The 16,224-nt window shown below is 40.9% G+C and overlaps 1 long non-coding RNA gene across 1 annotated transcript; it reads right to left on the bottom strand.

Annotated features, from left to right (window-relative positions):
• Positions 1-1,835: 1,835 nt before the first annotated feature.
• Positions 1,836-14,296, bottom strand: LOC111813973. The gene is made up of 3 exons (XR_002819076.1): positions 14,165-14,296; positions 9,850-10,095; positions 1,836-2,328 (listed from the first exon to the last, which is right to left on the bottom strand). It is a non-coding gene; the product is annotated as an uncharacterized LOC111813973 (long non-coding RNA).
• Between the last annotated feature and the right edge of the window lie 1,928 nt (positions 14,297-16,224).

Raw genomic sequence — 16,224 nt, 5'->3', positions numbered from 1 at the left:
TCCTTATCCTGTGTCCTATACATCCCTTGGTAGCCACTAATACATTTTCCATTTCTATAATTGTTTCTTTCCAGGAATGTCATATAAGTACATTTATACCATATAGTATTTAACTTGTCACACTGACTTCTTTCACTTGGCAATATGCCTTTAAGACACTCTCTTGTCTCTTTGTAGCTTGTCATGCCTGCCTGTTTTACTGGTGTATGTTTGTTTTCACCATAATTCCTTCAATGATTCACTAATTATTTGTTGCTTTAATTTAGTGATTATAAAAAAATTAGTGATTATAAAATAAGCCAATATATATGCTAGTTTTTTAAAATTGTTTAAAGAGAATACAAAATGGTAAAAGAAAAAGAAAGCAACATAGAAACAAAGAATTTCACTAAGCAAAATAATAGGAATTTGACAATGACTATTGTATTACATAATATTATCTTCAAATTAATTGTTCAGATTACTAGATATTAATATGCAAAACTGTGGAAAAAAGAAAGAGAAAAAATGGAAGCATTAATTGCTCCTTTCAATATGTCTACAGAAGTCAGCAGTACAATTATCCAAGCTATATTATATATACACATCATTATATCTTTTTCCCTTTTTTCTTTTGTCCTTTTCCTCATCCCAGTTTCTCCCTCCCATTGAACAGATTCTTTCCCTTTCACGGTATCTTTTGTGCCTTTCAGATTTTATTTACTCTTTCAGGTTCTTATACTAAGGAGGCAATATGATGTTTGTACATGCAGGTCTGATTATTTCACTTAGGAGTATAACCTCTAGTTGCATCCATTTACCTACAAAAGCCTCAAGTTTATATTTTTTATAGCTGAGTAATACTCCATTGTAAAAATACCACATCTTTTATGTCCATTCCTCGGCTGACGGGCATTTGGGTTGTTTCCAAGGTTAATCATAAATATTTCCTCCTAAATAGAGAACTTCATCAATAGATTGCAAGGTTTATTCTACTTGCAAAGTTAAATTCTACACCTCTGAAGAATGGATTTAAAAGATGTGGTATCTTTATACTATGGAGTGTAACTAAGCCATAAAGAAAGACAAACTTGAAGCCTTCATGGGTAAGTGGACACAACTAGAGGCTGTACTCATAAGTGAAATAAATCAGACCCACATGTGTAAACATCATATTGGCTCCCTAGTTTAAGAGCCTGAAAGAAAAAAATAAAAGCTGAAAAGTGTAATAATATAGTAAAACGGAAAGAAACTGAACTTAAGGATTAAACAATGAACATGAGAGAAAGGAAAAAAGGCAGGGGGAACAACGTGCAAGTATATACAGGATGGTTGAGATGATTGTACTAATAATGTCTATCAGTTTTTTGAAAATAGCAGTCAATGTGTAGAATTTTCACCTTGACTTACTCTGTATGCTGCTATCTGTGATCTAATCAAGAATAATGTGTAATACAAAAACCATACTTAATACCTCTCATCTTGGTCTTCTTAATGTGTACCATTTCTAATGTCTTATCAGTTATTATTATATACTCATTAAAATAATTTTTAAAAGTAAAACAAAGACAAAAATTAAGACTTCTTTAAAGCAGCAGTAATATTCAATTATTTGTCCAATCGTATATAACTACATCTGTTAATCTAAACAACAAATTTCATGACAAAAATAGATAATAGAACAACCATTGTTAACTAGCTATTGCTGTTTTGAAAATCTGTAACATATATGTTGTTGTATGTTACCCTGTTTCTGTCTTTGTTTCTACTATTTCTTTTTGCTTTCATTTTTATATTCAAAATAAAATAAATTAAATTATAAATAAATTCTACTCTTAATGTGGCAAATAGAAACTGTGTTCCCCTGTCTCTGTAGAGTTCTTGGTAACAACTCGTCATCTGTAGGCCATTGTAGGAATATCACAGAAGCCGCTGCTTGAGGAGAGTAGATCAGGGATAGAGAAACAGCACCGTGGCACGAGAGAGAGAGAAGTACCATGCATCTTTCTCCCCGGGCTATGGAGGGCCGGGCAGTGCAGCCACAGCATGGTGGCAGTCTGGGAAAAGGCAGGCACCGCGTGAGCATAATAGCAATCTTCTGCAATGCTTGTGATGAAACTGATGGGAAGTAGCCTCTGGGGACTTCGCCTTTCATGCGGTTGTCTTTTTAGTGACATAGCAGTTTCAGAATCTACATAGTGTTCAAGAATCTAAACAAGAGGAACATTGCCCTGATCTAATTCTTCAAATTTAATTTATCTGCAGACTTCTTTGAGGGGACTTCTGGAAAGTAAGAATCTTCTAAACTCGAGGCTAGGGGTTCTCGCTGACTCAAGGATTGATGTAGACCTGCAAATGAAGTTGGGCAGAGAAAAACCATATTATTAAAGTCAATTGAAGAGCTAGAGATTTAGATTAGCAGCGCCGCAGCTGCCTGACAAGCACAAGGTCCTGCGTTCAATTCTCAATACCAAAAACTAAATTAATTAATTTCCAAAAATAATAAAGTCCATAAAAGAAAATTTCCTCATAAATATCTTTATGACATAGTTAATATTTTTACCATTTGCTTGTGACTGCTAAAATTTTGGGATTTTTTCAATTCTAAATTAAATGAGTTTCTCATGTCTGCATCTTGTACTCTGAATAACTACTACAAAGACAGTATGTAACATATTAATTATTGTAACTGTCCTACTAACCTGTTTTGAAACTGTCTCATTACTATGTCTTTCTAAATAAAATTAATTTTTAAAATATAAATAAATAAATAAAATGAGTTTTAGGACTGGCAAGATAGGTCAGCGGGCTAAGAGCCTGCTTAGGTAAGCTCAGGGGCCAGGGTTCTATCCCTGGCACCCCATGCCGCGCTGGCCCCACCCCTGGCTGTGCTGAGCCCGTCATGGAGTCTGAGCATGTTGACGCATGACTGCAATCCCAGCACTAGGGAGGCAGAAAACAGGAGGATCACTACAAGTCCAAGCTGCATAGTAAGACCCTACACAGAAACAAAAAACAATTAAATGAGTTCATAAAATGTTTTCATTTGTATTTATAAGAGTACAATACATTTAAGAACCAATAGTTATTTCTGCTGTTGTGAAGCATATATGTTTACAAGCTTTCTTAAACATATTTGAATCAGTTGCAGTATGAACAAATTTAAGAACAAGAACAGTTTATGCCTCTACTCCACTAGGTAGCTCTTGTGGCTTTATAAGTTTCTTTAGCCATTTAGATTACTGAGCATCAGTGCACCAGACACCGGCTTGTGTTGTTTGTTTTCCCTGGAGACTGAGGTTTGACTTGAGTGCATCTTATGACAACTTCCACCTTGAGAAATACATAGTTCCTGTCTTTAGCATCACATCTTGGGCTTTTGGGGCTTCCTCTGACTGATAACATCCGTCATACCCCTTTCACACAGTCTTGTGCTACAGGACTTCACATGTGACAAAAATTAGGAATATTTCTAAACACTTACTGTACCCCCATGGATCCCTCTTATCTCTTCACCTATTTAATGTGAGCTGAGGGGAGAGGAGCAGAAGAGGAAGAAGGCAGGCAGAGATCAGTATGAATGACAGGCGTAGAAAGAGCCTGACGCTTGAAGCAGGGAAGGGCAAGGGCACGTCTGGGCCACTCAGGGACAGATGTGAATGAGTTCTGGAAATTGCTATTGAGCGAAGTCTCCTGGTCCCCTTCTCCAAGCACTGTCTGGACCCACAAACTTTGTCCCCAATGCCAGTCCCATCAGAAAGAGTCTGTGAGATCTCGCCCAAGGCTCAGCTGTGCCCAAATCTTGAATAAACTCTGATTGGAGGTGACAGTATGCCAGAAGATTCAATCCACAGCCTTTCTTTACTGATATTTATTTGGTACAGGGTCTCGCTACATAGCTCAGACTGATAGTGATCCTCCCGTGTCATCCTTCCCAGCACTGGGAATATAAGTATGTGCCACCATGCCTGGTTTCAGTGGCCAGTTTGGCACAGAGCCAGCATGGCATGTGGTACCGGAGATTGAACCTGGGTCTTTGCACTTGCCAGGCAGGTGCTTAGACTGCTGAGCCATCTCCTCAGCCCCTCTTTACTGTTCTGAAATCATTTCACACTTCTCAGGTTTCGTGCTTGATAATCCTATTCAACCACTATATTTGTCCTCTTTATCAACCACAACCTACATTTTCCCTTTATATAATGTGTTTCTTCCTGTTCTCGGTGGGAATCCACATTGCTCATTCCTGACCCGAGACACTTCTCCCAGCATGGACCCTAAGGACCTGGGTATTTCCCTTACCTCAGTCTGTTAGATCTTCCTGGTTTTGCTGCCTGAGCTGACCACATTCTGCAGATCGCCTTACCTATGCCAAGGTCAGCATTGTGGCATTACATATGCACATTGCACACAAACTCTTTTCTAAATTTAAAACCTTGTTTATATATCCAGTCTGCCTAGTTCTATCTCCATCTTTCACAACTTGGTTTAGTGAACACAAATGTTTAATTCTATCTTCTAAACTACTTTAATATCATCACTCTATTCAGCTCTTTTCTTCCTGGCTTTAGGTATGCTTTGGAATTGGAGTTTGTTATATGATGTGTACACATGTATTAAATCTTCAAGCTTCCTGTCTGTCAGATCTGATGTTCTTTACATGGATACTATGTAATAGTTGATATTCAAAAGGATATGTGTAAACTATGAAACACAGGGAAATGAAAAGCACCCTTGAACTCACCAACACTAGCTAGAATATCACAATACCACTACTAATACTACCGTTACCCACCATTACCAGCCAAATCTAGTGCCAAATAAAAGATCACTCACTCAGAAGTAATTACCATTTTTAATTTTATTTTTATTTTTACCATTTTTATGTATTTGGTACAGGGTCTCACTACATAGCTTGGACTCATAGTGATCCTCCTGTTTTCAGCCTCACCAGTGCTGGGATTACAGGTGAGCGCCACCACACCTGGATTTGGTCGCCAGCTGCGCAGGGGCAGGGCCAGTGCAGCATGCAGGATGGGATGGAACCCTGGTCCCTGCACTTATTTTTACCATTTCTTCTTAATTTTACTCTTTTAACATATTTCTGTCTCCCTAAATTATATTTTAATGAACACAAGTTAATATATATTAATAATTAGTTGCAAATATTCTTCTCACTCATTTATTCAACATTTTAAAGATTTATCTTTGTTAAATAAGTGTAACTTCATTTCTCTGCTTCTCTATCCCTCTAATAAAGCAATAAGTTTGAAAAAAAATGGTTAATCATTTTTTGGAACTTTGGGATCTAAAAAGTAAAACAAACTAAAAACAAAGGAATGCTTAATTAGTGGAGCAAATTCTTATACTTTTATTTTTTATTTTTATTCATTTTAATAAGAAAAAAAGATAAAATAGCAGTGAAACAGTTTCAAAACAGGCTAGTAGGACAGTTACAATAATTAATACATTACATATTGTTGTCTTCCTAGTAGTTATTCAGAGGACAAGATGCAGACATGATATCTTCTCTAAATAATGTTAGTGCAAACCTTAACCAGACAGGATGTTTATCTCAGGAGTGAGGTAGCTTGCTTGCTTTAGGCACTGGGCCAAATCCCACCTTCATATATTTGATCGATTTCCTAGCTTCTTGGCTTCAACATATCACCCTTTTTCATTCTGTCTGGTTAAGGTTTGCTATCAGTTGCTAGGCAGTCTAGTATCATGTGTTACTAACCTCACAGAAGTATAAATAAATGACAGTTATGGGGGGGGGGCCCGGGAGATGGCTCAGTGGAATAAGCGCTTGCCTGGCAAGTGCAAGGGCCTGAGTTCAATCCCTGGTTCCACTAAAAAAAATAAATAAATAAATGACAGTGTTGTTGTGAAAAAAAGGGGGAAGGAAATATGTGTGTGTGTGTGTGTGTGTGTGTGTGTGTGTGTTAGGATAAATATACAGCTACTTTCTCTTAGTTCACTGAGAATAAAAGTTTGTGTTAATATTGTTTAGACAAGATATTTCTGCATCTTGTCCTCTGAATTACTACTATGAAGACAGTAATATGCAATGTATTAATTATTATAAGCATCATACTAACCCATATTGAAACTGTTTCATCACTATTCTTTTTTTCTCATTAAAATGAATAAAATTTTTTTAAAGGGGAAGGAAAAAAAAATATATATATACAAGAGATTTAAGATAGATATACAGCTACTTTCTCTTAGTTCACTGAGAATAAAAGTTTGTACTAATATTATTTAGAGAAGATATGATGTCTGCATCTTGTCCTCTGAATAACTACTAGGAAGACAACAATATGTAATGTATTAATTATTGTAAATGTCCTACTAACCTGTTTTGAAACTGTTTCATTGTTATTCTTTTTTCTCTTTAAAATGAATAAAAATTATTTTTAAAAAGATAAAAATATAAATAAATAATATACTGTGAATCTTTCTTCTCAGTGAACCTGGGTCTACTGAGATAGTAGCTGTGTATCTATCCTATCTTCTGTGTATCTATCTTTTTTCACAACAAAACAGTCCTTTATTTACACTTTTGTGAAGTTAAAACTCATGACACTAGGTTGCCTACCAACTGATAGCTAACTTTAACAAGACAGGATGTTCATCTCAGGAGTGAGGTAGCTTGTTTGTTTTAGGCACCAGGACAGGTCCCACCTACACATATTTGACCAATTTCCTAGCTTTGTGGCACCCAACATATCACCCTTTTTTGTTTTGTTTTGTCAGAGATGGATGTTCCACTGCAGTTAGAGAAGCTGTATTTGGAGAAGTCTTTGAAGCACTTTTTTTTCCTTCTTTTTATACTTGAAACTAGTCTAAAGATTGTAGGTACTTGAATTCAGCAAAATAACTCAACATAGTCCAATAGTCCACAATAGTCACCAGTATTCAGCACAAGTGGGAAATGTCCGAAGTTGTTGACTTGAGCCTTTTACAGCTCAGCATATTAATATAGCTTTACTTTTTATACCTTGTGGTTATACTTTTCTGCTGGATGGCTATGACCAAGTTAAAGCAAGATCTATATAACTAAAAATGTGGCTTTTGTATCTGACGAGGTCAGTCAAATCCCCTCAGGATTTACCCTAGAACCATGTACAGCAGTTTGTAGATCTTTTGACAGTGTCAGCCATCTGGACGAGTCATGACCGTTGCTTGATCAATTTGCTCTCTGTGAAAGCCTGAGAGAATGTTTTCTCTCTAGGTGACTCCTTAGGCACACTATATATCGTTGATCACTTTCTTCTGTGGCCCCATAATCTCCTTGATCAGAAAAATTGGGACACCACTTAGTTACAAGATGTCACAGCAGAGGTTCTCTTATGTCCTGAGTCCTCACTGACCTGGGAGGACTAGGCCAAAATATTGGCTATCCTTTTAGCTCATCTATCTCTCTGATTTTTGGTGTGCAAACTTTAGTTGTTAAACATCCAGAAGAGAAGCTTAATGATATTATTACCCTGTAACAGAGGCAGCTGGGCTTATCATCACTGTCTGTCTGAATATCAAACATCTTAGACATAAAATGGAGCTGCTATTTTCCAACAACCATGGATATGCTAAGATTTAAATCCCTATAGAATTTTATAAAACAATTACATATTTTTACACAGAAATTTAGAAAGTGAACCATATACAACATTGTAGCAGGACAATACTATGACCTTTTTTCCCTTGTGTCTAATTTTCTTTTATTACCTTTTTTTCACAAACATTTACTTTAGAGAGAGTCTAGCAATATTTGATATGACATTAGAAGCAGTACACATTTAGAAGACCAAAGTGACAGGTATTTCTAGTGTGGTTTTAGTATTACACGTTGTTGTCCTCACTGAAGTTGCTTAGTTCACAGATATCATCATATAGAGTTAGTCAGGAGGAGAGCTCTACCCATTAACTGCGATTTTCAAAAACCTGATAGAAATTCTAAGGACCATTGCCTCAACCATCTTGTTTATATAAATGTATGGTTTTGCCCCTGCCATATTCCCTAACTTCTTTCCTTTCTCTCTCTATGTTTTTTAATTCTTAAGTTCTCTCTTTCCATTTAACGATGTTATACCTTTCAATTTTTATTTCTTCTTTTGAGTTCTTACACTAGGGAGACAATAAAATATTTACACATGTGGGTCTCGTTTATTTCTCGTATGAGTATAGCTTCAAGTTGCATCCACTTTCCTATGAAGGCTTCGAGATTATTTTTCTTTATAGCTGAGTAATACTCCATTGTATAAAAACTCCACATCTTTTTCATCCATTCCTCAGGTGACAGGCATTTTGGTTGTTTCCAAGATTTGGCTATCATAAATTGTGCTGCTATAAACATTGATGCATATATCACTATGATATGATGTTTTCAGTTCTTTGGGGAAAATTCCCAGAAGGGGGATAGCTGGATTGAATCCTATAATTTTATTTTGTCTTAGTATTTATTCTCAGTATTGATCAACTTTCGTATAAAAGAAAGAGGACTTAATTATCTTTGAAACAGCTTCCAGTTGTTCTCCTCTTCACAGTTCCTCAATGTGATCAATCCAGGTATCTGCCTTACAGAGCCACTTCCTGGTGACCACTTCCTTCTGTAACTTACAGATAGAGCCCCTCATGGACCGTGTAGGTGGGCCACAGTATTCATCTCTCAGCCATAATGTGACCCCATGGAATGCAAGCTACAAGAGCACTTGCCAACAAAACTAAATTTTGTTGTGAGAGGGATCGTAGGTCACATATAGGCACTTAGGCATTAGACTGTCAGCCAGAATAAAAATGTATCTGCTGAAAGGAACATTGCAGGTATCCATGACCAAATCTTCCGGGGCTCCTTCAGAGGAGCATTAGAATTTATGGCCTATCTCCAGAAAGAGACCTCATTAGTAAAACTACAACAATGAAGAATGAAGAAGCTAAAATTTGGTAAGAGAATATTGTGGTAGTTTAACTTACCCACCTGCCAACTTATTCCAACCTCAAGTAGAAAGCCTAGGAACAAAGAGGCAAAGGAGGGAGACACACAGAGTAACACAGGCTTTGGAAAGTTACTATGTACACTTGGGAACCTGGATATGTGACCAGAGCTCTACAAGGCCCCTTTTATGTACCAAAACTAGATCGATGCATCACTACACACCAATATCCTTCATGAATATAGATACTAACCAACCGAATCCAACATCAAGCAAAGGATTATATACCATGGCCAAGTAGAATTTATCCTAGGAATGAGTGCAAGATTGTTTTAAAAGCTGAAGATCAATGTAGTGTATTGTATTAATAGACTAAAAGACAAAATCATATTATCATCTTGGCAGACACAGAAAAAGTGTTTGGTGAAATAAAACATTATTTATTTATTTGTTTGTTTTACTGAGGATTGAAACCAGGGCCTCTGCACTAAGTTACATCCCCAATGGTTTTTTGTTTTGTTTGTTTTGAGACAGTCTTGCTAGTTTTCTAAATTACCCAGGCTGGATTCAAAATTGCTGTCTTCCTACCTCAACTTCCCACAATGCCGGGACTACAGATTTGCCCCACAATGTCTGACTAACATGCCATTTTATGACTAAAAAATAAACCAACAAAGTACGAGTAGAAACAAACTCCTCAATCTGATAAAGGACGTCTACTAAAAATTGGCAATAGCCATTATACTTAAAGATAAGGGCACTGAATTACTCAATTGAGTGAATTGAAAATAAAGGCATTGGCATGTAAAATATATGCACATAAAACTGTTAAATAAATTGCTTGCTTTGATTGTATCAGTTGTATTTATGAATGGGAGAGAAAAATACAAAGCAAATGTGAATAGCTTATCCCTTGCCAATCTGGAGAGCACTGGACCTTGGTTGTTCCAACCATGCTGCGTTCTCTCTTCCCCAGGCATAAAGATGGCATCGACATTTCCAGAACTCCAAGATGGAGAAGGTGAAGGGGTCGCTCTCCCCAGATTCTCCTTTCACTCATCCCTATGTATCAACAGTTAGGCTCAGATACCACATCTGCTGGACAGTGCATAGTCCTGGGAGTGCAGAGGATGAGGAACAGCAGAGGAAGTCCTGTGTATGGAAACAAAGAAGGAGCATAGCCCTGGGAGAGGGAAAGATTAGATGCTGTCATCATTTCGCAGTGGTCACCAGCACTTAAAGTTCAGGAGATATCACACCGAAATATGCATTCATAGCTTAAGCTATCAAAAAGTTGAAAACACCGATAACATGTGGTTCCCATTCGGGCTTAATACTTCTTCCTCAGTGCAGTAGCTTCATTCATTTTAGCCCCCGCCTGGCCCCTTCTGACATCTGTGGTCAAAATCCCTTTGCCCACGCTGTGCCCATGCATGTTATGTTCTGTCCACAGACTGGCCCTACTAGGACTTCTCAAATAGGACCATCTTCACACTGTTCGGTCTGCACTTTAAGGTTTTCTCCATGTATTTTCTTTCCACCACCGTGACCAGTATGCTAGACATACACAACTTAAAAGTAGGAAGTGGTTTATTTGGCTCACAGTTTCAAAGTTTTCAGCCATGGTTAACTGACATTGTACAGTAACTCAAATCCAGGCATCTGAGAAATGGAAAGAGAACAGCGTCAGCAAGAGATGTGACCTCCAATGACACAGCTCAGTGACCCATCTCCAACTGTGTCCTACCTCCTAACAGTACATTCCCTATGAACATTGGCGGAGCAATTGTCTGAAGGGTGCAATGATCTCAACAGTCTTCTAATCCAGTCAAGTTCACAATGATGACCTCCTGGCACACTCCACTTGCAGTGACCTTCCCTACTCCTCCAAGTATTCTCTCATTCTACTATTGAAAGACATTTCCTCCCTTTAACCTCTTGTCTGACTACTTCATGCGACTCTGGGAGCCTCAGTAGACTTTCTTCCTCTATCCCAAGATTCTGTCTTGCCTATTGTTGTTTCCCCCTACACACACATGCACACGGAATCCTGTACACAGTTCTGTAGGTGCTTAACATTTGAGCCCTTGGATTCTATCACTGAGCTAACCTAGTACTGGGGATGGCACGTTGCTACCACAGTTGGAATGGATTGAATGTATAAAGTCGAGGTTACTAAACTCAGAAAAAAGAGATTGGATAAGATGAAATCTGGCGTGAGAGACAGAGGGCAAACACTCCCTGCTTTAACTGATATAAACATTTTGAGATAGTCACATTTATCATTTAGGAGTTGCACACAACATTCCTCAAAGTGAATGCGACCTTGCCCTTTCCTGTAGCAGTGCCTTGTAAGAGTGGTGGCCACACATGGGGAGAGGAAGGGGAGGAAGGTGATTTGCTGCATGCAGCACATACATTCCTATCTGGCAGTTTTGATTTCTGACACTCTCATATGTATAATGTCACTTCTCGCTCCCACTAGAATCAGCTAGACTGCAGGAGTGGCGTGGAGAGTGGAGAAATCACAATTTATTTGTTTGCCTGCCTCCACTTGGGAAAATACCTAGAAATCAAGAGACACTAAAGAATGAGCTTTCAGTGGGAGAAAATACAACTTTCCTTGATGGCCTTTGTCATTGAATGATGAAAAGATTTCTTCTTAGGACTAAAGGAAACCAGACCCACAAGGAACTGAAAAGAGTGCTTTATGTGTGTTGTGATCTCAGTAGTGGGAGCTTGTAAAAAGTTTTCACTCAGAGAACCCGGCCTGACTGCACCTGACTTCTAAAGGCAGCGCCCTAAATTCAGTGAGCTACAGACTCCCTGAGGCAGAGGTACAAACCTTGCACAGTTTGCCCTGGGCCCTTGGTAACAAGCAGATGCTGGCTCCCTAGGGCTCAGCAGGGCTGAGACACAGCTTCCCAAACCACCCCAGGAGTGTTGGACACTGCTGGGCTGAGAGCATTGTTGCAGGACAGGTGAGATGAAAGAAGTCAGATGGGGACTTAGCTTCACCTCTGCTACTTTGCACCACCACCACTTCCCCCCAAGGAGATGGAGAAGTCAGGGCAAAAGGAGCCAGAGCAGGATGAGGGTGTCACCGCAGCAGGGGCTAGGTGTGCTCAGGAAGTCATTAAGAAAGCACAGCACTGGATCCAGAGGGTGGAAGTTCCTGCTACTTTTGGCTCCTCTGTCTAAATATGCAGTACAGCATGGAACCCATTGCTACATGCAGACTATGCTTGTCCATAACACCAGGCATGAGAGTAGTGTAGCGGAGAAGGGAGCTCACTAAGAAGTACATGTTTTTCTCAGGCACCTGGGAGAAGAGTAAGAGACATCCTGGGTAAATGTTGGGGGAGGACAGGGACCTACCACCTCTCCTCATTCTTGGGTCTTCAATCAGATCCCTACTCTGCTCTGGAAGTGCCTTGATAACAGCTGACTGTTCTTTGTCAATCCTAAGCTCCTTTGATTCCAACTGAACAAGAGCAGAGCCACCTGGCTGTAACCTAGCGGAGAAGCAGCAGAACTCCTGCCTCCTTCAGCCTTGGTTTGAGATGCTCCAGGCAGTGTATAGGTGCTGCCTGGAATCCTGGCAGCCAGAGATTTCTCCTTAACTGAGCTCAGCTCCACAAGTACAGGTGGCTGCCGCACCACACTATTCCTCCTCCAGGTCCCCAGAATGCCCCTTTGGTGGGACCATGCATGGAACCATGTAGGCGCCAATTTCCCAGGTGACAATGACCATCTTCATGGCTCGGTCTCTTTTGGCCATCCTGCTCATACTTTATGTGAACCCGGCAGTGCCCTGAGGACAACGACTATGTCAGATGCAGGTAGAACACAAAGACAGCCCCCACGCGTTCCACCCATTCTCCAAACCCAGGACCTGATGCTCTGCCTCTGGAATCCAGTTTCTTCTGAGGACCTCATGCTCCTGTGTACCCTGCATTCCTTCTCTGCACCTTGCACCCCTCTCCCAGGTTGTCCCTTGCACGTGGCTCATGCCTAATTGGGGACAACCCACCCCACTTCTTCTGGAGACCCTTCCCTTCTTCCCTAGACTCACTGCTCCTCCCAGATTCCGAGCCCCTGTCCCACTCTTCCTGTGCCCAGCTTCTTACTCCCTTCAGCCCCAGGTTCTCACACTCCTTCCTGTACTCTATGCTCTTCCCTTGCACTCTCCATCCCTCTCCTGGATCTTGGGAACCGGGATCCCCAGGTCTTCTCTGGATCCCAAGCCTGCTCCCAATATCTTGCACTCTTCCTGAGACCCTGCCATTCCCTGATGCGACACCCTTTCTTGGTATCTCTCCCCCTTTCCCTGGTCCCAGGGCCCTCTCCTACTTTGCATCATTCCCAGGAATCTCTGCAAGACCCTAATGTGCATCATGATCCTGGATGCTCTGACTCCTGTAACTTCTGCAGAATCAGCTGTGTACTTCCACTCCCCCTAATCCATGCTGCCTAAACCTTTATAGATTGGGCACTCCTCCCCAGGAACCTGTGCTCAACCCCTTTCACTTGTGTCTCCCCAGAGACCATGTTCCCATGATCCTGTGTCCCATGTCCTTTTCTTAAACTCTCCCCTTTCCCTTACATACCATGCCCTTCCCTTGGGACCCACCCACCCACCCTCATCCCCAGTTCCTGCTGCCTCCTAAGAATCTACAGCCTTCAGAAGTCCTAGGCCAGCAGCAGCTCTTGATAGGTGTCAGTGTCCACTCCCTGCACTGCTGCATCTGGGCAGTAGGGTGAACTTTTGAAAGCCAGTGGACTTACCTGAATCATGTCCTTGTAGGGAGCCCATGCAGTCTACTGCTCCATCTTTCCTCCCTCCTAGGGACAGGATTTCCAAGTAGCCTAAGCCGCAAGCCATCCAACAGTATCAATTTGTACTGCTGCTCTCGTCCTTCCAGTTTTCTTGAATTAGGTTATTCTCACAAAGACATCCTGGTATGGAGGTGGCATTCTGCTTTTAAGGGGCTGCCATGGATGAACCTTGCTCGGCAAGGAGAAAAAGGAGCTGAATAAGGCATGGCCATCTAACTGATTCTGCTTTTCTTTTCAGTTTTCTTCCATGAAAAATTATTAGCACACTAGGGAGATAGCTCTGTGTCACAGTGCCTGCCTGGCCAGCACAAGGTCCTGAGTTTGATTCCTAGTACCAAAAAAAATTATTAGTGCCTGATTGCAGTATATAATGATTATATATTTATAGCAACTTGTTGCTTATCTTATCTTACCTTTTTGTCTGGATAAGGACAGTTCATTTGCAGAAGGTAGCTATTCAGAGCACGGCTAAGTGGATGTGCACAGCATCGGCCACTGAGCCTGTGCAGGATAGCAAAGTGGCGCCACGGGCAGGTGGGGCTGCTGCATGTTCTGATCTTTTTTTTTTAATATTTCATTTATTTATTTATTACAGTGTGTGTGTGTGTGTGTGTGTGTGTGTGTGTGTGTGGCCAGCTCAGCCCACCAGGGGGCGGGGCTGGCTGGCATGTGGTGCTGGGGGATTGAACCGTGGTCCCTGTGCTTTGCCAAGCTTGTTCCAAGTAGGTGCTTTAGACCACTGAGCCATCTTGCCAGCCCCTGCATGTTCTGATCTTGACAGCACTGTCAAATAGACTGTGTTAGTGTAAATATGCAGTGCGTGACGGCATCACAGTGAGTCTCATCAGAGGTAGGCAGCACAGGGGGACAACCAAAGATCTTCTGATAATAACTGTTTTCCTATTTATTTTTGGGGTGCACTTTACATAGAGTCAAGCTCACTTGTTTTGTTAAATGTACAGCTCTATGAGTTTTGGTAAACATATATAACTACACCCACAATAAACATACAAGTCCCTTCTATGGACAATACAGTATTCAAAATATTTTCCCTTGTATATCATTGAATCTGAGAAAGGCAGCATCTAAAACTTGTGTGTACATAAATGCAGAATTTATGATGTGCTTATTTAGTGTCTTCACGTGCACAGTGCCATACCAAAATACTTTAGTGTTTTGTTCCATCTGTACACTTTCACCAAACTCAATTCATGATAGTCTATGTTAAAATGCGTTTGCCTTTTGATATTACTCAGACAATAAATAGAGCAATTATTCCATTTCATCTGTCCATTTTGCCTCCTTAAAGTAGAGAGAACCGTTATTAAATATTGTTTTCACTGCTTCTTGCCCCCTCACACACACACACACACACACACACACACACACGCGCATGCACGCACATGCGCATGTTTGTGTATGTGTTCATGAACAGTGGTGTTGCATTTGGGGTTTTCCTGCTTTATATTTCACAGGGCCAGCAGAGAGTACGGAGGTGGAATAAAAGCCCCCATGAAGGGATGGAGGCTGGCTCTCTGCTCTTCGCATGTGGTTAGGAATTTCTGGGAAAGGGGAGCCTGATGAGCACGTCCGTGCGGAGACTATTTTGAGCTCCTTCAGTGAGATTCTCTGATGAAAAGCGCTACATGAAGTGTAAAGGCTATTTTTAAGGATCACAACTTTGAGCATTTGCATAGAGAAAGCCAAAGCAGGTATAAAGGATATACTTCTAAGTGTTCCACTTTTCCCCACTGTCCACTCCTTGGATGTTCCCCCCTCCAGAAGTAACAGGTTCTAAAGCTGCTCTTAATCTGTTCATCTGGGTGCTGGATGGACCAGAGTCACAGCCCAGAGCGCTGCCCTCATGGGCTGGTCTCAAGCTGGAGGCTTCTTCCCCACAACTATGGAAAGCCCTGAACCTATTGCAGTGGTCCTATCGCTTCTCCGCCTTTTGGCTAAGATCAAGTGCCTATTGCAGTGGTCCTGTCAGGGCCCCAAACTAGAAGTGCCCCATCAGCAGTGTGACAGAAGGACCAAGACAGTTCTGCAAGTGGAACCTGGTTACAAAACAAGGACGAGGGCCTGGTCTTAGGCAGGGGTCCCTGGCTGCAGAGAAGTACATGTTTCTTACAACTGGAGAACCTGGATGACAGAATACATGGAGAGGCAAGGGCACTGGGGTGGACAAAGAAGAGGAGAGAGGAGCAAAGCTGATGTTGTCTGTCCAGCCTAACAGAGTAAGAGGCCCATGGTGTCATTAAAATATTCTTTGTAAATAAATAAATAAAATAAAATAAAACAATGGGCTGGCAAAGTAGTTCAGCAGACTCAGTGCCTGTTTTGGCAAGCTGAGGGACCAGGATTCGATCCAATGACCTGCATGCCTTTCCAACACTGCCCCCATGGTTCACTGAGGCTGTGATGGAGTCTGGGCGTGGTGGCACACATCTGTAATCCCAGTGCTGGGGAGGCT

Source organism: Octodon degus, unplaced genomic scaffold (genome assembly GCF_000260255.1).
Source record: "Octodon degus isolate 3935 unplaced genomic scaffold, OctDeg1.0 scaffold00249, whole genome shotgun sequence".
Classification (NCBI taxonomy): domain Eukaryota; kingdom Metazoa; phylum Chordata; class Mammalia; order Rodentia; family Octodontidae; genus Octodon; species Octodon degus.
This window is presented reverse-complemented; position numbering and strand designations above follow the sequence as displayed.